Consider the following 22,995-nt stretch of genomic DNA (forward strand, 5'->3'; position numbering starts at 1 on the left):
CAGACTCTGCATTTCCAACAAGCTTCTAGGTGATGCTGCTGCTGCTGATCCTTAGACCACACTTTAGTACCAACTTCTCTACACTCCCCTCAGAAAGTGTGGAGTCAGTCAGGCAACTCACTGGAGTTCAACTCTAGGGGCTGGCCTGGGGAAGGGGAGAAGTGAGGAGAGAGGAACCCACAAGCTGTCTTAGCCAAGTCTAGTATTCCATCTTTTCTGAACACCCCAACACCATTCTCTGTGCAAGGCTTTATTGCCTCCAGCTTTAAGTCATGCCTTCCTTGTTCTTGAATAAGAAGCGCAAACATTTTGAAGCAGAAACAACATTGTTTTGGGTAATACTTCATGACGTCTTTTGTACCGCACCCTCCTTTCTTCTGTCTAAGACACAATCCTATCTCCACCTACATTACTTGCCTTTCACAATGCCTTTCCTTAGTTCTTTCATTTGACACATCAGCTCATATAAGATATTCTTTAATTGTATCTAGCTTTCCATCATTAAGCATCAATTTGTATTAAATTTGTTTATAAAGAAACAAATAGAATATGTTAACTACTTTTTTCTAAGATGGGGATCTCCAACATAAGTTACACAAGCTGCAAATATGGGTTTGATTAATTCATTTATTCATCCATTATTTTTCAACATCTGCTATGTGCCAGGCACTGAGCTAGGTTTGCTGTCATGAGCCTTATGATTCCATTTAGAAATCAAAACACATGATGTTATGCATATATGTACACTTACATATTTACATATATTAACGCACACATATTTTATGCATATGTATTTACACATATTTACATATATTAATGTGTGATACTACAAAACACAGAATTTTATGTAATTGAATAAATTTACTTAGTTTTAACTTTTGTGCACTGATTCAGATGCTGTGTTATACTCTGGTAATTAATGTTGCTTCTCAGTATAAAATCTCATTACATTTAGTTAGCCTCTGCAGACATTTGCTCTTGTATGTTTCCATGCACACACAGAATCTCCTCTCACTTTCGGTGAAGTGAAAATGAATCCATTTTTATTAAATTTATCATTTCAAATGAAATGCTTGTCCCGGGCCACATTGTCAGGCTTTAACTGGCTTCTTCGTCTTACAAATTAAGTTTAAAACTCTGCCTCCAAATCACAAATCACTTTCTCTCTCCAAATCTTCCTTAGAAAGTTACCAATTTCTGTGGCGGCAGAGTGAAGCCATTCCTCATGCTCACTCACACTTCTTTTTTCCCTTTTACTCTGTTTACTGTGTGCTAGGAGCTTGACATGCGATTTATTTTTATTCTCACAATAATCATGTCTGACAAAGTGCATCATTGTCTCCATTCTGCAGATAGAAACTAAGGCTTAGAGCAGTGAAATACTAACTGCTAACATGGGCAGGCCATGACATATATGTAGCAGGCATTACACTACGAAATTTACCGTATCATCATCCATTGCTCACCCTGCCTATAAGAAGAATCATTTAATTGTCTCCATGTTACAGAAGAAATGTGGAGGAGGAAGGGCTTAGTGCTTAACCCAAACTTACACATCAGTTACTGACAGAGCTGAGAGCCAAGTCCAGAGCCTGGGCTGTTGCACAGGACACCTCCCCGTCTACCTGATGAGAGTCCCACAGCTGGACAGAAGGTAGCAGGGTCAGGACACCGAGGGCTGTCTGAGATCAAAGACCCTGAGCTCAGTAACTGTGCACATGGCTTCTTTCTTCAGAACCATCCTTCTAAATCCAAAGGATGGCTTTAAATATTTACCTTATTTTAATTGGATGGAACACAGCGCCCTGCTGCCTAGCACCTTGTAGTTAGGAAAAGGAAAGTAATAATAATCCGATTATCTTTATCTCTTCACCCACCAGCATCTGTGCCATGAACTCTGCCTCTGTCCCTGCATCACCCAGGGAAAACCCACCCAATGTCCTTCTCCCGCACTCAAGATCTCTACTCCTGCAATAGTCCTCTTTCTCATCCATCCTCAGTTTATCCTTCCTTCCTGGGTTACTTCCACCATTTCACAAATAGGCTTTAATATCTCCTAGCTTAAAAAAGCCCTCACAGGGTCCCAGGTCCTGCCTCTTCCATTATTCTGCAGCCCCTATCATACAATGTTTCTGCTCCCTTTTAAAATTGAGCTTACTTATGAGGTCATTTGTATCAACTGCCTCGAATTCCTAAATTCCAATTTTGCTTTTTAACTCATTTCAAATCAGACTTACATCTCTTCTATTGCCTTAGGTCCACCTGGGCAGTTAAAATACCACAAACTAAATAGCTTATAAACAACAGAAATGTATCACTTACAATTCTGGTGACTGGGAAGTCCATGATCAAGGCACAAGCACATTTGGTGTCTGGTGAGGACTTGCTTTCTGGTTCATAGACGGTGCCTTTCACTGAGTACTCACATGATGAAAGGGGCAAAGAAGCCCCCTTGGGCCTCTTTTATGGGGGCACTAATCCCTTTTAACCTCCCAAAGGCCCTGTTTTCTCATACTACCACCTTGGGGATTAGGATTTTAACATATGAATTTAGGGGAACAGAAACATTCAGACCATAGCACTGATGGCTGCAAACATTTCTATAATAAACATTGCATTACTCTTACAATCAAAATATATACAATGCGTATATATAATACACTATCATATATGACACTGCATATACACACATATAGATAGGTGTGTATGTATACCATAACCCAAAAATACTGTGACTCAATAAGACTATGGATATATGTCAATGTTATTAATGTTACTATCTATAATTCCTACACATCACTGACTCATGTATCAGTCATGTCCATTCTTCATTCTTGAGACCGAACATCTCAATCTGTTTGAATCTGCTTCCAGAAGATTTTATACAGATACAAATTTATCATCAAGTCAGCATGAGCTCTTCTGACTTACTGGTGACGCTGTGCCGGTCCCTTCCACTGCCCCAGTTCCTTCCATGCTCATCCACTGTAAACAATCTATCAATTGACTTCCATTCCTTCCTCACATCATTGTTTGAGACAAAACTTAGCTTATCCTTGAAATCACCATATTCCCTTTAGCTCTCTCCTCTCCAGAATTCCCCCTCTTCCACTACCCAGATCCACGTGGAGGGGTGGGGCTGGCTCACCTCCACTGTCGGCTATTTCTAGATGAACTATTCGTGCATCCAACTGCTTATTCTCTTGTGTTGTCCACACTCTCCTGTTATACTTCCTCTCAAAACCACTTACATATCAGCAGTGCATTCTCTACCACGAAGGAGCTGCCTTTATCTGAGAGTCAGATAAAGATGTGCGCACAATGGCAATGAAGGGTGAAAAACCTCTAAGTCAGTGGCTCTCCAGGAGCAAAGAGAGAAAAACAAACTCAGACTTGGGGAAAAGGGAGCAAGAAGAGACATCCCACATATACTTTGAAGCATCGGTGAAAACTATTAAAGATAAGTCATGATTAATAACAGGAAGAGACACTCATGAGCTTGGGGGTGGATAGGGCAGAGCAGCCTCCTAGAGAATCTTTCTTTCAGGGTAGAGGGTAGAGTAGAAGTTAGGAAATGATGAGAAACGCAACTTGAGAATTAAGCAAAAATTAAATAACATGCTGAGGAAACTAGTTTCGTTTTTTCTTTTTAAGTCAGTGGGGACTCTGATTATTTCAAACTGTGAAATAGTTAATATTTACGGTGGGCTTATATTGTGCCTGTTACTATTTCCACAATACTCCTGTGAGGTAGGTGCAATTTTTTTTCCATTTTGTAGATAAGAAAACTGAGAGACATAGAAGCTAAGCAATTTTGAGCCAGCTAGGAAGTGGCTTAATTTGAATTATGATTACTTTTTTTTTTTTTGGAGAAAGAATCTCGCTGTCACCCAGGCTGGAGTGCAGTGGCACCATCTCGGCTCACTGCAAGCTCCACCTCCTGGGTTCATGCCATTCTCCTGCCTCAGCCTCCTGAGTAGCTGGGACTACAGGCACCCGCCACCACGCCTGGCTAATTTTTTTGTATTTTTAGTAGAGATGGGTTTCACTGTGTTAGCCGGGATGGTATCGATCTCCTGACCTTGTGATCTGCCCGCCTCGGCCTCCCAAAGTGCTGGGATTACAGGCGTGAGCCACTGTGCCCAGCCGATTACATTTTCATTTCAGAATGATAAAGGGATGTTTCTCATTTTTGAATTGTACCTAGGGTAGAGATATGGAGAAGTAGGGAGAAGCAGAAGACCTCAGTTTTGCTATTCTGGTTTTGGGAGTATAGGGTGAAAAGCCATGTGGAGTTGTCCAGCCGGAGATACAGATGTGGACTAGGGGAAAATGTCTAAGCTGAGGCACAGCTTTGTGTCACTGGACTGATGGGCGAGTTAAGTAAAGTAAAAAGGAAAAAATCTGAACCAAATTTTGGGGTGTGGGAAGGGAAGGAAATCATCAGTTTAGCAATAGATAAAAGAAGAAAAGGGAAAAAAAGAGAAAGAAGAAAAGAAGGAGAGGAAAATAAAAGAGAAAGAGGCTGATGAGATGAAAGAGGAGATTCAAGAAGAGAGAGGTTCCTTCGAATCCAAGAAAAGAGAGAATTTCAAAAAAGTCAATAGTAACAAAATTTACAGAGGAGTCAAGAAAGTTAAGGACCAAAGATTCTTGAGGGTTTATCAACGAGAAGGTCTTTACTCATTCTGGCAACCACAGTTGGAGCGATGTGGTGAAACTGCAGTGGGTGGAGGAGGTGAAGGGAAGATGATGAAATTGAATTGGATAAGTGGGGTCATGGATGGTGACAGGAAGAGAAGGCAGGTGAGACTGAAATCAATGGAGAGCCTAAAAGGAGGTGTTTGTGTTTTCTTTATAAATCAAACATTTAAATATGAAAGACAAATAATCAAAAGAATTAAAAAGTGTGAAGACACAGGAGAGGGCAAATATAAAACTGATGTACAAAGGGATAAGATCCAGATTTCTTCGTGGTGTCTTCTGAGTCTATCCTTTCCTCACTCCCGTGCTAGTTTTCCTTGTTGAGTCCTTCATCTCTTCTTACCACAGAAGAGTGACATATCTATGCATTTCCCCACTCTCAGTCAGTTTCCACATATTGTTGCCCAGTTAATTTTCCTTAATGTTATTCCTCTACTCAAGCTCTTTCAGTGTTATTCTGTTACTTTTAGTGTAAAATCCAAGTTCCTTAAGATACACAAAGTCATTCTCACTCTGGCCTTGCCTGCCTTTCCTCATCCTTATAACTCACACACCCACATCCACACACATCACAACTCTGAAGCTATCACTTGCATTCAAATTCCTACCCATGATCCCTTGCAGTACCCTCTTTGTGCCTATATAAATCCTGCCCTTTCTCAAGTCTCATATTATATTACCTTCTTATAGACGGCTATCTCTATGTCCCTGAAGGCACATATTACTTTTTATTCTACCTTAGCATGTCAATTAACATGTCATTTCCATGAACATTTTCCAACAGTGCTTATATGTGCCTATCACTGTGAAAAACATCCAAACGTGCTAATGATATAGACCATGACAACTTGGTCACGTGACTTCTATCCAGCATCATACTTAACAGCCATAGCATTTTTTAAAAATATGTATATAGCTTGTCATTAATACTGGACTGCAAGCTCTTCTTTCATACACATAGGCTGTGTATTAAAGCGTTAGAACAGATCAGCTACATGGTCCATTTGGAGAACATATAACAGGAATTGAATAAGTATTCTGCTGAAAGGACATGTCAAAATTGGATAGGGTTTGCAGTCTCAGAATACTAAGAAATTGTGTAAATTGAATTTTATTTTTTTTCTGTGATACTCTAGATTGTGAATATTGCACATGCATTGCCTTTTCCTTTGGTCAAATTATAAGTTCTTTTTTTTCAAAGCATTCTTCTATGTGCTTTGAACTTATTTCTCCTTACATTTGCATGGATTGTGCATGTTGTTTAGTACAAATGTTATGCTTTAATTTTCAAGTCCGTTTCCAAAACTTTTTCACTGTAAGCCCAAGAACTCTCTCATTTCTCTTGGAATGTAACTTAATTTCTCCATGTTACGGAACTATGTTAAAAACTCTCTTTTAGTTAAAAAGTACCACCCACAAACTTTGAAGCTGTATTTTTATGAAAGTAACCACCTCTATTATTTCACGTGACTACTGCCGGTTCTCTATGGCTGTTCTTTAGTTACATTTTTTTGTAGCCATTCCATTATAGTTACTTTATTTTTGATGTCCATATTTTGATACTATTTTGTTTTTGACATAAACACTATTCTATAATACATTTTGATACCTTAACCTTTCCTAGCTTTTCTGCATTGTGTTTGTTTGGTGTATGACATCACATAGGTATTTGTTTCCCAAAAGTTTCTTTAATTTAAACGTACCATCTATTATTTTGTTTTATTTTTTTGTTCCTGGTTTGGATTTTCTTTTCCTTTCGGTTCACATGTTCCTTTGGCAATTTAAGGATTGCTTCTTTAAAATGCATTGTTTTCATCGGGGCCATCTGAAAAGCTGAATTTTGGTTTTTAATCTGTCATCATATAATGTACTACAATATCACTGGAGGACTACTGTGTTTACTATCTCCACTGAATGTGCCATTTTGAATCTAACTATAAGGCTTCCCACATGTTGTCCCACAGTATCCTGGTGTTCAAGAGAGAAGCCAGTACCCTCAGACTCCAGCGGCTGGCAGGACTTGGGCAGGGGCCCTAGTCCTCAGAGGAAGGCATAGTTGAGTGCATCTGGTGCTGTGCTTAAGGTCTAGTCCAGCTGCAAATACAGTGGAGACACTTGGCTCCTGCTGCTCTTCCGTGATACTCTGAGCACAGCTGAGGGGGTTCTGCCATTCAGATATCAAGGTCAGTGCCTATCACAGACAAGGAGCCATGAGCTGATGGAGGAGGTAGCGGTACAGGTTGAACACCAGGGAGCATGGTGTTCAACGGAGAAGAGGAGGGGTGGGAAGGCCAGGCTGGGAATTCCTGCTGAAGACAGCTGTCCCAAGCAGGGACGACCTCTCTGTCTTCACATCAAGCCAATACTTGGGTCCAGTTCCCAGGCCATGGGACCGTGCCTTGGCCCTGTGTATCACAGTTTGGTTACTCACAGTGCAGTCAGCTTCATTAAAGGGCATCAGCTTCATCTGAAAGCTTGTCAGAAATACAAAGGCTCATCAGCCCTTCTGAATCAGAATCTGTATTTTAATGGTGACTGTATGCACATGAGTGTTTGAAAAGCACCGTGTCAAAGGGTCTACTCTGGCCTTCTTCTCATCTCTCTCATCACAACCCTCTCCAAGGGACAGGCCGATGAGAATTTTGGTTCCTTCTAGACCAAGTTTCACACAACCAGGTCCTTCAAATTCTTTGCCCTAAAGCTCACAGTCCATCCCCATTTAAGGCATAGAATAATCTTTCACTGATGCATTCCCATTGTGAACCTGGAACCCAAATACATTTGTGATCAAGGGAGAGGCATGAGGACATGGCGAGAAGCTGTTTGGGCTTTCAGGCTGAGAGTCCACATGCAGGCTCTGAGGCTGAGGACCCTGGGGGAACAGGACTGAGCCAGGGATGGGAAGAGGGGTGGGTGGGAATTGGGTGTAGACCTAGGACCTTCAATTGCACTTTTGTTCCTAGTCACTTAGTCTATTATCTACTTGTTCTTACAAAGCATCAAGGATTGAGTCCGCTTCTGTCCATTTGCAGCTGATATGTTCTTTTAGTGATTTCAAGCTATGTACAGGGTGAGGGCTATAAAAACATTTATGCCTTCTAAGAATTTTTCAAATACTTGATACTAAAAGGTTAGGATGGGTTTCAAAATCATTTGCCTTATCCCAAGAGGTTTCAACATTACACTTGTCAATGAAAGAAAGTAATAGCTGTTAGAATCTTTAAACATAATTTCAATTACAGGAAACTTCTGAATGGCTATAAAATAGGTTTTTACATTTTCTGTCATCTACTTGTTCTTACAAAGCATCACACAGACAGTGACTATCAAGACTTTGATGAAAGGAAAACCATATAGTAAATATCAAAAGCCTTAAAAATGTGTGTACCATTTGATCAAGGAATTTCATTTCTGGGACTATATTCTAAGGAAGATATTCAGGGATATGTGTAGAAAGTTATTAACAATGATTTTCATCAATATTAATTTTTAACACGGAATACTGGAAATGATCAGGAATATTTATGTATGTTATAGAATATTATGCATATTTTCTGTGAATATAAATATAATGGTATTTAAAAAGAATGTTTAGTGATGTAGCAAAATGTTAGAGCAGAAAATAAATTTACAAAACCAAATAAAAGACTTTGATAAGACCATTGATCAAGAATTACAGGTCATCATTTCTATATACCTGATAATATAAATTTATACAAATTTCTGCTTCTCATTACAATCTTTGAAAAGATTTTATTTGGAAGTTCTATATAAATTCAATACTTTGTATTCCTCCCAATGCTTTTTATTTTCTCTTCTTTTAATACCAAGGATATAAACTAAATTTCTTTCACAAAATTTCATACAGATACTCCAAAATCCTATGTAATGTGCCATCCAAATATTACCATTTTATGTACAGAATAAAGTGGAAAAGGGTAAGAAGTATGTGGCCAGCCACACACAGCTGATGAAGAAAAGCTGAGGTACGCAAGGCAGGCAGGGTTGGGAGGGATACTATACTGCACCTTATATGTAGTGTGTTTTTGGATCACAAGAATCTACTACTTCTGACTTTTATTAGATGCACATTCTTTAATAAAGTGGGTGCCCTTCCTTTGCACAATTTTAAAAACAGATTTTTCTCCTCAACAGATCAGCTTCAATTTTTTTAACATTTTCCTAACATATGATTATCATCTTCCAAAGACCCAAAAGTGCTGTCAATGTGACAGAAATCAGAATGTAAATATTTTACAAACAGCTGTCAAATCTCAATCGGCAGAAAACAAAAAACCCCGGAATTGCTGTAATCTATCCACGAGGCGATATCATTTAACTGACAGATAAGACATTTTTCTAGTTTTCCTCTTCCTGTCAGTATTTTTAATACATTAACACCATGTGCCATTCTGGATAGTCACTGTGACAATTCCCTTGAAGACAGAATAAACTCTGAAATGCGCTAAGGGAAATGCCTGGCATAGGGACGGACTTTTGTTTCACAGGGTATTTTTCACAGTCATTGTTATCTGGAATGTTTGTTACTAACATGGATTAAACACTGGCATCAACGGAATATTGTCATGCCCATAAAAACAGGGAAAATTTTGCTCTTAGCAGTTCAATAATTTATTATTTCATTCCTTCGGGCCTTCATTCAACAAACATTTCTCATTGTGCATGTGCCAGGTTTAGCCAATAAATCTATGTAAGATCCAAAGAATGGAGCCCTGTCACCCAACATCATAGATCAGAAATGTCACTGAGTAAAGATCCCTGAAACAGTCCCACCCAAGGATTTACTGCTATTTTCTATTTATATCTCTGTCTGTCCTCTGTTCTTCCTATATTGTTTCTTCATCTTTTTCTTTCTCTGTTTTTCTTTTTTTTTTTTTTTTGAGACGGAGTCTAGCTCTGTCGCCCAGGTTGGAGTGCAGTGGCTCCATCTCGGCTCACTGCAAGCTTCGCCTCCTGGGTTCACGCCATTCTCCTGCCTCAGCCTCCCAAGTAGCTGGGACTACAGGCGCCAGCCACCATGCCTGGCTGATTTTTTGTATTTTTTAGTAGAGACAGGGTTTCACTGTGTTAGCCAGGATGGTCTTGATCTCCTGACCTCGTGATCCGCCCGCCTCGGCCTCCCAAAGTGCTGGGATTACAGGCGTGAGCCACCGCGCCCTTTTTTTTTTTTTTTTTTTTTCTTTTCTTCCCATCTAAGCAAAAGACACACTGGGGACTCTATAAGAACTGCTTAATTTCTTTTAGGATATTTAACATAGGGTATTTTCTGACTCTATATTCATTTACTCAACAAACATTTACTAAGCTTCTTGCAGGGGGCAGGCATCGTTATAAGTATAGTGGTTTTGGCAGTGAAGAAAACAGACAAGGCCCTGCCCTCATGGAGCTTAGATCATATTACAATGGAGATAAATAACAAATTATAAACAGGTGCGACAGATTCATCACGTCTTACCTAAATCTCTTAAATGACATATGTAAGTATTTTGTCCATAAGGGGTTATTTTCATATGCCTTAAGAAATAAAACTTCCAGTTTCTGAAGGGAATTAAACCTGGGGGTCCAAGATGGTGGTTATTTAGAGAGAGTGGTTAGGAGAGGTCTTGGCAGTTGAGATTTGACTGGAAGGGTCAAGTAGTAAGAAGAGCCAGGGGCTCAGTGCCAGGCCCCCGAGGGCAAAGAACAAAGAGAAATATTCAATAAATAAAGACAGGGAGACTTGGAGTATAGGAAGAAAGAGAGAAAAGTACAAGTAGAAACCAGATCATATCAGATTTATAAGTCATGTTAATGCATTTGGATTTGATTCTAAATGTAGGGGAAGGAATTGAAGGATTTTGAGCAGGTCTCAAATAGGAGAATAACACGATCTGACAGAGGCTTCCCAAAGCAGACGCTGGCTGTGACAGAATATAATTTTGTGTGGTAAGAATGAAAACCATGTTGACTAACATGAAGCTAATGCCATCGTCCAGGCAAGACAAGATGATGGCTTGGAGTAGAGTCATAACAAAAGAGACAAGGGATTCAGGATGTATTTGGAAGAAATAAAAGGAAAACGAAAATAACTGGTCACTCTCAGGTTCAATGGACAGAAATAAAAACTGTTGCTTTGAATAGATACCAGAGTATTTCCCTGCATTAGCAATGGAGAACCAAGAAGGTAAGCTAGTATTTTGTACTAACAGCATATCAGAATACCTTATACCATCAATTTACAAATAAGCAGCAAAGGTCCAGAGAGGTGAAATGGCTTTTTGTAATGCCAAAAATTGCTGGGCTGTCCCCTGCATTTCCAGTCCCTTATTTTCCAGCCAAAAGATTTTTCCATTATCCAGCTCCCCCATCTCCCAAGTCAGCTCAGTGCCTTATGCAATGCCTTGTATAACTTTCTTCAGAAAGAAATTTCATTATGTGACTTAGTTTTTAAGCTATATATGTATATTTTTTCTGAACCAAGTCAATAAGAGTGAATTAATGAAGACAGTTAGGCAGAGAATACTTAATTCTATGATTGTTGGGTAAAAGCTGAGTTTTGGTGACCATATTTTGACCATTAGTTCTAGACTTTTATTTCAAAAAAAAAAAAAAAAAGAAAATAAGATGCTCAGAATTAATATTTCCTTTACCAACTTTCATAGGCAATTCCAATATAAACTGATTCTCCCAAATCAGATCTTGTTTTCCTCTTTTCCTTTTATTTTCTTTTTTCCTCTTTTTTTTCTTTCTTTCTTTCTTTCTTTCTTTCTTTCTTTCTTTCTTTCTTTCTTTCTTTCTTTTCTTTTTCTTTCTTTCTTTCTTTCTTTGTCTCTCTCTCTCTCTCTATCTTTATTCCTTTCTCTCTCTCTTTCTTTCTTTCTTTGTCTCTCTCTCTCTCTATCTTTATTCCTTTCTCTCTCTCTCTCTCTCTCTCTCTCTGTCTTTCTCTCTCATTTCTGTTATACAGGAACAGACTCAGTTCACTTAGTTTTACAAATGGAAAATATAATAGAAAGTCTGTGCTATTGAAGAGTATTGTAGTCAAAGAGTTACTGAGCTGACAATGCCCACTGCCTAACTGTAAAATGTAATCAGCAAAATAAGCTCCTGGAACCAGGCTATCAGGGCCAGCATTGAGGCAGCTGTGTACAGGGATCAGCCTCTGACAGGTCCAAGTTCAAATCTCACCTGTGCCAGTTACTACCATAGGACAAGTTTCACAGGACAAAGTTCTTCACATCTGAGAGCCTGTTTCCTCGTACATCAAATGGGAATAAAAATACTCGACTTAATAGTACTACTGTGGTGTTTAAGTAAGATAGGGTAACGTGTCTAGCATGATATCCAGATATAAATGTTACTGAATCAGCTAAGGCTCCATTTGGCTCTGAGTGTCAGCAAACCTAATAACCTCGTCTAAATTAGGGACTGTATGTGTCTCATGAAACAAGACATCTGATGGTGGGCTTGCAAGAGCTCAAGCTCATTTTATCTTCCCACTCCAGTATCTCCAGTTCAGCTTTTGTTGCTGTGATTGCAAGAAGGGGTGGGGGGTGGGGGCGTGATTTCCTGATAGAACGATGGGATAGGAACAAAGGAAAAAACATTTGAAGAGGAATCTCCTCTTGAAAGACTCTCCCCAGGGACCAAGACTGAGAGCTCATTGGCTGGAGCTGAGTCACATGGCCACAGAAAGAGAATCTGGGAAGATGAGAATATTTTTTAGCTGGGCACTTTGCTGTCCTTACAACATCAAGATTTTATTAGGAAGGAAGAGGGTAGTGATAGGATTTGGCTCTGTGTCCCCACCCAAATCTCATCTCGAATTGTAATCTCCACGTGTTGAGGGAGGGGCCCGGTGGGAAGTGACTGGATCATGAGGGCGGTTTCCCCCATGCTGTTATTATGATAGCAAAGGAGTTCTCATGAGAGCCGATGGTTTTAAAAGTGGCAGTTTCCCCTGCACTCTCTCTCCCTCTCTGCTGTCACTATGTAAGACATGCCTTGCTTCCCCTTAGCCTTCTGTCATGATTATAAGTTTCCTGAGGCCTCCCCAGCCATGTAGAACACAATTAATAAATTACCCTTTTGTTTATAAATTACCCAGTTTCAAGTAGTGTCTTTATAGCTGTATGAGAACAGACTAATATAGGGAGATTGGATTTAAGGTAGGATGTTAGCAGTGTTTGCTGGATAGATAAAACATTATTAAGGATAACATCTAAGAAAGATTGAGCTTTTCCACAGTGTTGCTGTTTATGTTCACAATCGTATTTGTACAGCATTCTGAAGAAAGGCAATCTAAATCAAAGGATACTTCTTAAGCTTCTAAGAATTAGACAAGCTACACAATCCTATATATGTACTAATAATTCAAACATTTTGCAGTATTTCAAAAAATTCCACATTGCTACAGTTAAACACAAATGTGCTTTTGAAATAAAGTTAACTTATTTCAAATCTCAATCAACATGCCTTTATTTCCATTTTTAAACTGATGAGAAAATGAACACACTTAGCTTTATTAAGACACAAAAAATTGAGCATGACTAATGGTAACAACTGTACATCATGTTGAAAACACCAACTTATAAATTCTTATTCCTTATTAATCTGTTCTCACAGATTGGGCCATCAATTCCCCTTTCCAAGGAAATAGCTCAACTAGAAAAAGGATCTTACCTTATTGTACCTTAGCTGAAGTTCTGACTGTCATTTTTTTGGCCGCTAATCACAATACAAGTGCTAGAAAAGAAAAACAGCAAAAAAAGATGGTATTAACAAATAACCAGGACCCTGAGAAAGAGAACATCAATAGGTTACACAACACGAGTAGAGGCAATCAAAAAAAAATTACAGAATTTTTGAGTTGGAAGTGACTTCCTGGATCATGGTGCCTAACCTCATGTACCTGAAGAGGATGGAGAGGGTCAGAGAAGTTAAAGTACCTGTCACTGGAAAAGAAATGTATCTATTGACTTCCTCATTCTACAGCTCCTCACGTCCTACCTGCCTAAGCTCCAGTTGCAAGGAAGGGAGATAGAGTGAGAATAAAAACAAAGAAGTTGCTCATCTCTTCATTTTACACGTAAGTGATGACTGCCTTCTTCTCTTAGCAAATTGGCTAGTACGGTCTGTGTTCAACAAGTATTCCAGTTTCTATCTTCTCCAAGACACTACTCAAAATATATGCATACAGTGATCTTACAGTTAACTCAATCTCATACAGGAAGAAAATGCAACCTTCATGAAAATCTCCCAACTCCACTTCAGACACTAAGTGTACTGAGCCTGATAGCGAGGCCAGAATCTTGGGAAAGCACCTCCATTAGAAGGTTAACCTAGAGAAAGAAAAAGAAGTGCCAGGCTTTGCAGAAGAACCGGGGAACTGTGTCACTGTGAAGGATGTGGCTGAATTCAGAGGGTCATGAAGGGATGGGAAATGCTATGGAAGAACTTGAGGATAAGATCCCCTGATAAGGTGTAGTTGAATTTTTTAAAGGAGGACCTTGAAGTTTGCACAGCACGGTGACGGTGACACCAAATGGAAAGAGGACCGAGAAGAGACCATGAGGGAAGAAGTAAAAGGATCCTAGAGGTGCATGTGGAGGGATTTTCTCAGCAAGTCAGAGAGGAGCCTAGTGAAACCTCTGTGAGTGTCATCTGTGACAAGATCAGCACAGAGATGGAGAGCAAACTTCGAGAGAGTATTACAGCAATTGGATATGTAATTGAGAATTTAAAAATAGATTTGTATTTTACATGTTTCTAAAAGTATTAATATGCAAAGGATTTGGGGGAAAAGAGTAATTGCTCCTTCATCAGTTTGAGAAACACATTTATGCTCGCGAGCATTGGTCCTCTGCTGCCCTCATATCCCTTCTTCCTCTCTTTAGTGCCTCCCTCTCCTTCTGCTATTGCTTGCCATGTTGGAACTGTCAATCACCAGATCCTCTCCCACTTTCAGCAATGGAGGGCATCTGACTCAAGCAAGGCCTCTCAGACTCCTCCTCTCCCAAGATCCCCTTCCTCCCTGCTGCCCTCCCCTGGCCCTCCCTATCTGAGAAGTGTGTCTTATGGAAGGAAGGGCTGGAGCTATCATTCCATGAAATGCATGCACTTTATACCCTGGGGTGGAAAACTGAGGTCGAGGGGGTAAGTTACCATGGGTCACAACTTGAAATCAGCTCTGCCTGACTCTTTCCACTAGCTGCCTTGCCTCTCTTACATAGCAGCACATTCTCAGGAAATAATATCTGTGTACCCAGAATTTCAAGAGTAAACTCAATCATATCAACACTTTCATTCCTACTACAGGAAATGAGGGTAAGTCATCAAACAACACTTCAGTGAGAGGATGGAGTCATTTCTCTCCCTCATCTCTATCTAACAAATAGACATTTTCTACTATTTAGGGCATGCTGATGAGCATACAATTCATCTTTCACTGCTAATATCCCTGTAACATCTAATGAGTCAAAGGGCAAGTATTCAGTTAATTCCATTTAACCATGTATCAGTCATCTCACAGAAACCCATTGTCTTGTACATAGTAGGTGCTCAGAAAATATTTACAGGGGATTTTTTCATTAAAAGTGATAAATGCCCATTATTACAAACACATTTGACTAATTTACAATTAGGAGTCCCAACATGGCCTACATGTTGAAATTCAGATCATTTTAAATAAGTAAATATATTATACAAAATTAAGTAGCACCATTAATGTTAAAACAGACATAAACACAACTCAATTATTGAAGTGTCTACTAGTATCAATATCTTGTTCACTAAAAGAATGGGGAGACAATAAATGAGATTGAACATCTTGAAGTTTCTCTGATTAAATTTCTCTAGTATCAGATTCAGAAAGACATTCATTCTGAAAACAAGCAAAGGAATTGGCTTTCATCCTAGCTGCAGATTCATTCTATTGAAAATTAATTGCATGTAACATTCATTTAGAGATGAGGTTCAAATATCTAAGTACAGATGACAGTCTTCTCCAAAACCCAGTAAACATGGCTCAAAGGTCACATAATCAAAATAAGATTGGCAATTCCAGAGAATGCTGTCCTAATTATATAGTTAGCCAAATAAAGAAGAAAACAAAACTAGAGACAGAATAATTATGGAAGGCCAGATGACAGGCTTCTTTCAACAGGTCAGAAAAAGTTACTCTGATTTATGATGTCCATAAAAAAGGTAAGATATTTTGCTAACCTCTTTAAAGTAGTACTGGCATGCCTTGGAAATACTGTGGTTTTGGTTTCATACCACCACAATAAAGTAAGTCACACACATTTTTTGGTTTCCCAGTGCATATAAAAGTTATGTTTACACTATATTGTCATCAATTAGATGTGCAATAACATTACGTCCAAGAAAGCAATGTACATCCCTTAATTAAAAATACTTTATTGCTAAAAAATACTAACAATCATCTGAGCCTTTATAGAGTTATATATATAAATTTTTTTTTTTTTTTGGTGGAGGGTTTACCTCAATGTTGATGGGTGCTGACTGATTAGGGTGGTGGTTGCCAAAAGCTGGGGAGGCTGTGGCAGTTTCTTCAAATAAGAAACAAGGAAGTTTGCTGCAGTGATTGACTCTTTCTTTTGTAACAGATTTCTCTGTAGCATGTGATGCTATACATCTCATTCTCAAGTAGCATGTGATACTGTTTGACAGCATTTTGTCCACAGTAGAACTTCTTTTAAAATTGGAACCAATCCTCTCAAAGGCTGCTGCAGCTTCTTTAACTAAGTTATTGTAATATTCTAAATCCATTGTGGTCATTTTAACAATATTCACAGTATCTTCACCAAGAGTTAATTCCATCTCAAGAAAATGACTTTCTTTGCTAATCCGTAAGAAGCAACTCCTCCTCCAGGTTTTATCACGAGATAGCAGCAATTCAGGCCCATCTTCAGGCTCCACTTTAAATTCTAGTTCTCTTGCTGTTTCTGCCACAATGGTATTTATTCTTTCTTCATTGAAGTATTGAACTCCTCAAAATCATCCATGAGGGTTGAAATCTACTTCTTCAAACTCCTGCTAGTGTTGATATTTTTACCTCCTTCCAAGAATCATGAATGTATTTAACAGCATCTAGAATGGTGAATCCTTTCTAGAAGGTTTTCAACTGACATTGCCCAGATCCATCAAAAGAATCTATGGCAGCTATAGCTTTATGAAATGTATTTATTAAAATAATAAGACTTAAAAGCCAAAATTGCTCCTTGATTCATGGGCTGCAGAATGAATGTTATATTAACAGGCGTGCAAACAACATTAATATCTTCCTTGTATGCCTACATGAGAGCTATTGGATTACTAGATGTATTGTCAATGAATAGTAATATTTTTAAATGAATCTTTTTCTGAGCAGTAGTTCTCAACAGTAGGCTTAACATATTCAGTACACCAGGCTGTAAACAGATGCATTGTCATCCAGGCTTTGTTATTCCATTTATAGAGCACAGGCAAAGTAGACTTAACATTAAGTCTTCAGGGTCCTAGGATTTTTGAAATAATAAATGAATACTACCTTCAACTTAACTAGCAGCTTCATTAGCTCCTAATAAGCAAGTCAGCCTGTCCTTTGAAGCTTGAAAGCCAGACCTTGACTTCTTTATAGCTATGAAAGTCCTAGATGGCATCTTCTTCCCACAGAAGGCTGCTCGGTCTACCCTGAAAATCTGCTGTTTAGTGTTGCTACCTTCATCAATGATCTGCACTTGCTACTTCACCTTGTAATTTTATATTATATAGACAGCTTTTGTCCTTAAACCTCATGAATCAACCTCTGCTAGCTTCACATTTTTCTTCTGCAGCTTCCTTTGCTCTCTCCGCTTTCACAGAATTGAAAAGAGTTAAAGCCTTGCTCTGGATGAGGCTATGGCTTAAGGGAATCTTGTGGCTGGCTGGATCTTCCAGCCAGGCCACTCAAACTTTCTCTGTATCAGCAATAAGGCTGTTTTGCCTTCTTATCATTTGTGTTTTCACTGGAGGAGCACTTTTCATTCCCTTCATGAACTTCTCCTTTGCATTCACAACTTGGCTGTTTGGTGTGAGAGGCACCGCTTTCAGCCTGTCTCAGATTTCCACATGGCACCCTCACTCAGCTTGGTTATTTCTAGTTTTGGATTGAGACATGTAACTCTTCCTTTCACTTGAACACTTAGAGGCTGCTGTAAGGTTATTAATTGGCCTGATTTCAATATTGTTGTGACTCAGGAAATGGGGTGGAGCGCAAGGAGAGGAAAAGAGATAAAGAAATGCGTGGTTGGTGGAGAAGTCAGAACACATTCATTAATAACATTTATCAATTAAGCTTGCCATTTTATATGGGAGTGGTTTACGGCATCTCAATACAATTATAACAATAACCTCAAAGATCACTGATCCCAGATCACCATGTCAGATATAATAATAATTTAAAAGTTTGAAATACTACACCAATTACCAAGGCTGGGCGCAGTGGCCCACGCCAGTAATCCCAGCACTTTGGGAGGCCGAGGCGGGCAGATCACGAGGTCAGGAGATCGAGACCATCCTGGCTAACACAGTGAAACCCGTCTTTACTAAAAGTACAAAAAACTAGCCGGCCGTGGTAGCGGCGCCTGTAGTCCCAGCTACTCTGGAGGCTGAGGCAGGAGAAAGGCGGGAACCCGGGAGGCGGAGCTTGCAGTGAGCCAAGATGGCGCCACTGCACTCCAGCCTGGGCGACAGAGCGAGACTCCGCGAGACTCCGTCTCAAAACAAAAACAAAAACAAAAACAAAATTACCAAAATGTGACAGAGACACAAAGTGAGCACTTGGGGTTGGAAAAATGGTGCCAATGGATTTGCTGAAGCAGGGTAGCTACAAACATTCGATCTGTAAAAATCACAATATCTGCGAAGCACAGCGAACTGAAGTACAATAGAATAAAGTAAGTCTCCACCCGCTTCTTTTACTATTATCCTACCACTCAGACGACTATGCATATGCCCTTCTCATGAATCAGTACTTTTTATTTCTCATCAATGCCTGTTGATCTAACTCCCGCTTTGCAAGACAGAGTCAATCCACCTCAGCATGGATGTGCCCTAATTTATTCTTTTACTATTTACAGAATTATGGTTGCATCCTTTTTCTTATTATAAACAATGTAGCAATAATAATCCGTGTGTGTGTGTGTGTGTGTATATACATATATATAATCCTCCTGAGGAGAAGCAATCCTCCTCCCTCAGGCTCCTGGGTAGCTGGGACTACAGGCATGCGCCAATATCCAAAAAAGAGATATTTTATACACACACACACACACACACACACGGATTATTATTCATTTTTTAGTTCTATATTCCTAAAATTATGATTTATATGTTGTAGAGTATTCACATCTTAAATTTTGGTACATACTGCTAGATTACTTATCAAAACAGTTGTAGCAATTTTGTTTCCCATTTCCTCACCATAACTGGATATTCTCTCTCTCTCTCTCTCACTCTCTCTCTCTCACTCTTTCTCTCTCTCTCTCTCTCACTCTTTCTCTCTCTCTCAATCTCTTATCCACCTACCTACCTATAATTACCTATCTCTATTTCTATCTATATATGCGTCTACCTATGTATCTGATTTTTGGCAAGAAAAGTAGTGTTCACAGATAAATCTATTTATTATCTCTGGGGCCTCAAACACAGTCTTGCAGCAAAGGCAGACTGAAAACAATCTTTAGGCAAGGTTCTGATATTGTGGCATTAAGAGGGAGATAATCCTTGAAAAATGTATTTTGAGAAAACAACATAACAATTATTCACAAAGAGAATTTTAAAAGACTCTGTCCTGTTGAGTAAAAACTACGACATGCTCCATTTAGTAAGTAGCTTTAACACAGAAAAACACATCCAGATCTAAAAGTCAATGCTGTTATTTTTCCCATGAAACTATAATTTTAAAAATGTCTAACTCACCAAATGGTTTCCTATAATTTTTAAAGTTCCAAAAAAAAATCTATAACAAAAGAAAAGGTCCAGTCTTGAAGCTCCTTAAAATTTTTAAAATAATATTATATCTTTAAAATGCTATTCTTTAGCCAGAGATGGCTCCATTTAGATACTTGAAAATATTAATCACCCTTTTCTTCAAGTAACCTTTCAGCAACCCCAGCTCAGGTGACTTATAATTATAGTCTATGAACCTGAGCCTCTCCCTCCACCCCCACCCTGACTTCCACCCCTCTTTCACTCTCTCTCTTAAGTCATAACATGAATGTGAAAGCCAGGGATAAGTAGTTCTTATTTTGGGCCAAACCAGTGTTACAGAGTTTGACTAAATAATAGTGTTTACGGGGGTTCAAGAAACCAACTTTAAAGGGGAAAAGTGTACCTATAGTTTTGATTCTTATAAAAGACACTCTTTTGGATGCTTCCGCCACGAACCAGAAACACAGCTTAAAGGACCACTAGTGCAATTTACAGTCCAATATCTCTCCATAGTTGGGCCGTCATTCTCATCAATTATACTTTGGAACTGATTAGAAAATGAAGAATCAGTAACAATATTGGCTCAGTTTTAAAGCCTGCAGGCAGATATATTCTTAAATACTAGAAAGTAGCTATATTTTGTTCTATATGTAGGACCTGCTTGTGTGGAGAATCTGTTTCATTTTTGCTCTTCACTGCAATGGCAGGAAGTCTCCATCCAGGGTCTTCAGCAGCGGTCGAGTGTGGACTTCAGGCAGTCCAGACTCAGGCCCTTGGTTTTTCTCATCCACAGCCTGAAGTTAAAAACCAGTAATTTACCTTAGAGGAGTGATAGAATAACTATATGTTATAAAAAAGAGAAAGGGGGTCAGGTGCAGTGGCTCACACCTGTAATCCCAGCACTTTGGGAGGCTGAGGCAGGTGGATCACCTGAGGTCAGGAGTTCAAAGCTAATGTGGCCAACATGGCAAGACCCCATCTCTACTAAAAACACAAAAATTAGCTGGGCATGGTGGTGGGCGCCTGTAATCCCAGCTACTCGGGAGGCTGAGGCAGGAGAATTCCTTGAGTCTGGGAGACAGAGTTGCAGTGAACCAAGATTGCGCCATTGCACTCCAGCCTGGGTGACAGAGTGAGATTCCATCTCAAAAATAAATAAATAAATAAATAATAAAAAAGAGAGCGGAAATATGACATCTAAATGTCATCTTGACTACCTTTTAAGTGATAGGAATGTATATCATTTTTCCTCAAAGATTTCTGTTTTCCAAGTTCTGCTTTTGTTTTAAATGGGCATATACTACATTCCAATTAAAAGGTGACTTGAAAACAAACCTCCTAGCAGATGAGGCCTGAGCTTCTCTCCAGGCTAGACAGGGGTCCCCATGACTGAAGCTGCATCAGCCCCTCTAAGCTTGCATTTACCATTTGGGCTTCTAGTTTCCTCTGTGACTTACCATTCTGCTTGTCATAAAAAACAAACAAACAAACAAACAAAAATCTCCTACTCTCTATTCACATGTCTATCTCTTTCACAGGATGGTGGGTAAAGACTGCAAGCCCCAAATGTGCCCTTAAGTCCACATCACTGCCCAGACACACATTAAGACCAGGGGAAATATGTAATAAGTCACACCTGGGGAGTTTTTAACTGTATGCCCTTCCCTGGGTGTTCTGCAGCCAAGCAAAACTCCTTAGAAACACAGTTGATAAAAAGAAAAAAGGAAACTTAACAATGGCAGGCAGAGAAGATTGATAAATGCTGCTAAGATATAGGATGAGCAGGATACTTAGGAATACTGCCATGAAACAATAAAAAGGCCTTGCCAAATGCTATTTAATGCACAAAAGGAACCTCCAGGGGCACACTACAGTGGTCATCTTACGTACAGACTGCCATCTGTTGTGAGCATGTGTGTGTGAAGAAGGCGATAGAAATGAATATTGGAACTCTACACCACGTACAGTGTGTTGTATGATGATAAAAACTACAGATACTTTAATATCATATTGTAGGTTTAATTTTTTTCCAATGTTTTATCATCTTTACAAAATCCACTCACTCTCTCTCCATATATATCTATATATCTATCTATATCTATATATATATCTATATATCTATATATATCTATATATATCTATATATATATACACACACACACACACACACATACATATACACACATATATATATATAGTCTTTCGCTGTCAACCAGGTTGGAGTGCAGCGGTGCCATCACGGCTCATTGCAGCCTAGAACTCCTGGATTGAAGCAATCCTCCTCCCTCAGTCTCCTGGGTAGCTGGGACTACAGGCATGCAGCACTATATCTGGCTAATTTTTTACATTTTTAATTTTTTTGTAGAGACGAGGTCTCACCATCTTGCCCAAGCTAGTCTCAAACTCCTGGGCTGGAACAATTCTCCTGCCTCCGCCTCTCAAAGTGTTGGGATTGTAGGTGTGAGCTCCAATGCCTGGCCAAAAATTCACCCTTGCTAGTATTGTAGAGAGTCACCAGGACTGTCTGGATTCTAACTGATAACTGACTAAGATGATAGTGTTTAGAGTAGGCAAATCCAAGTAATCAAAAGACACTACCTAGATGGTTACAACATTTCCTAGATTCTACTGGATGTCCCAGGGCTCCACATATTCGAAAAAGAGATACGGTGCTCAAATAAATTTGGAAAATTCTGGGTTAAATACTATGTTACCATTACTGTTACAATGGGATTACTCAGAAATGTCAAAACTGAGATGTGGGCTGTGATTTTTCTAAAGGCAGCTATATTCTGATGCTTGCTTTTCTCAATTTTGTTTGACCATGTGGGGGAGCTATGCTAAATGATGCCCTGCACAGACAGCTCAGGATTCTTCTCTACATCAGTACAGAAAGAAACAAAATTATTCTTTAGAGTCTAGCTTAGCCGAAAATTGAATGTGCTCTTGAGTCTAGATAAGTATTTGCCCAGATTTCATAGACTCTATAATATCACAAAAGTAAATGTATCTTTCTAAGAAGGGAATGCTGCACTCTGCATTGCACAACAATGACTAATGGATTTGGAATATTTTTTAAAATCTGATAACATCATTTAGAAACACGTATCTTCAAATACCACATTTTGAAATGTAGCCATGATATTCTTAGATATAGTCTTGAAAATCTAATGAGCTCCTGAAACTGTATTTAGCTAAAATTTCAACCTCTTAAATATTTGGAAAGGTCAGTTTTGATGTGATGAATTATAATTTTGGCAATTCCTATTGTACAGCTGTTCTCAGGAAATATAATACTGCTGGTACTGCAAACAACGT

At 39.1% G+C, this 22,995-nt stretch overlaps 1 protein-coding gene across 15 annotated transcripts in view; it reads right to left on the reverse strand.

Annotated features, from left to right (window-relative positions):
• Positions 1-22,995, reverse strand: part of CHRM3 (cholinergic receptor muscarinic 3) — a 516,344-nt gene that overhangs the window by 260,451 nt on the left and 232,898 nt on the right. For 12 of the 15 annotated variants that reach the window (XM_074025991.1, XM_015436352.4, XM_074025987.1 and 9 more), the window contains one exon: positions 13,387-13,449. The exons of the other annotated variants lie outside the window; for them this stretch is intronic. The gene's annotated coding sequence lies outside the window, so the exon portion shown is untranslated. The remainder of the gene's footprint in view (positions 1-13,386; positions 13,450-22,995) is intronic. 15 annotated transcript variants of the gene reach the window in all.

The sequence above is a fragment of the Macaca fascicularis genome, chromosome 1, assembly GCF_037993035.2.
Source record: "Macaca fascicularis isolate 582-1 chromosome 1, T2T-MFA8v1.1".
Lineage (NCBI taxonomy): Eukaryota > Metazoa > Chordata > Mammalia > Primates > Cercopithecidae > Macaca > Macaca fascicularis.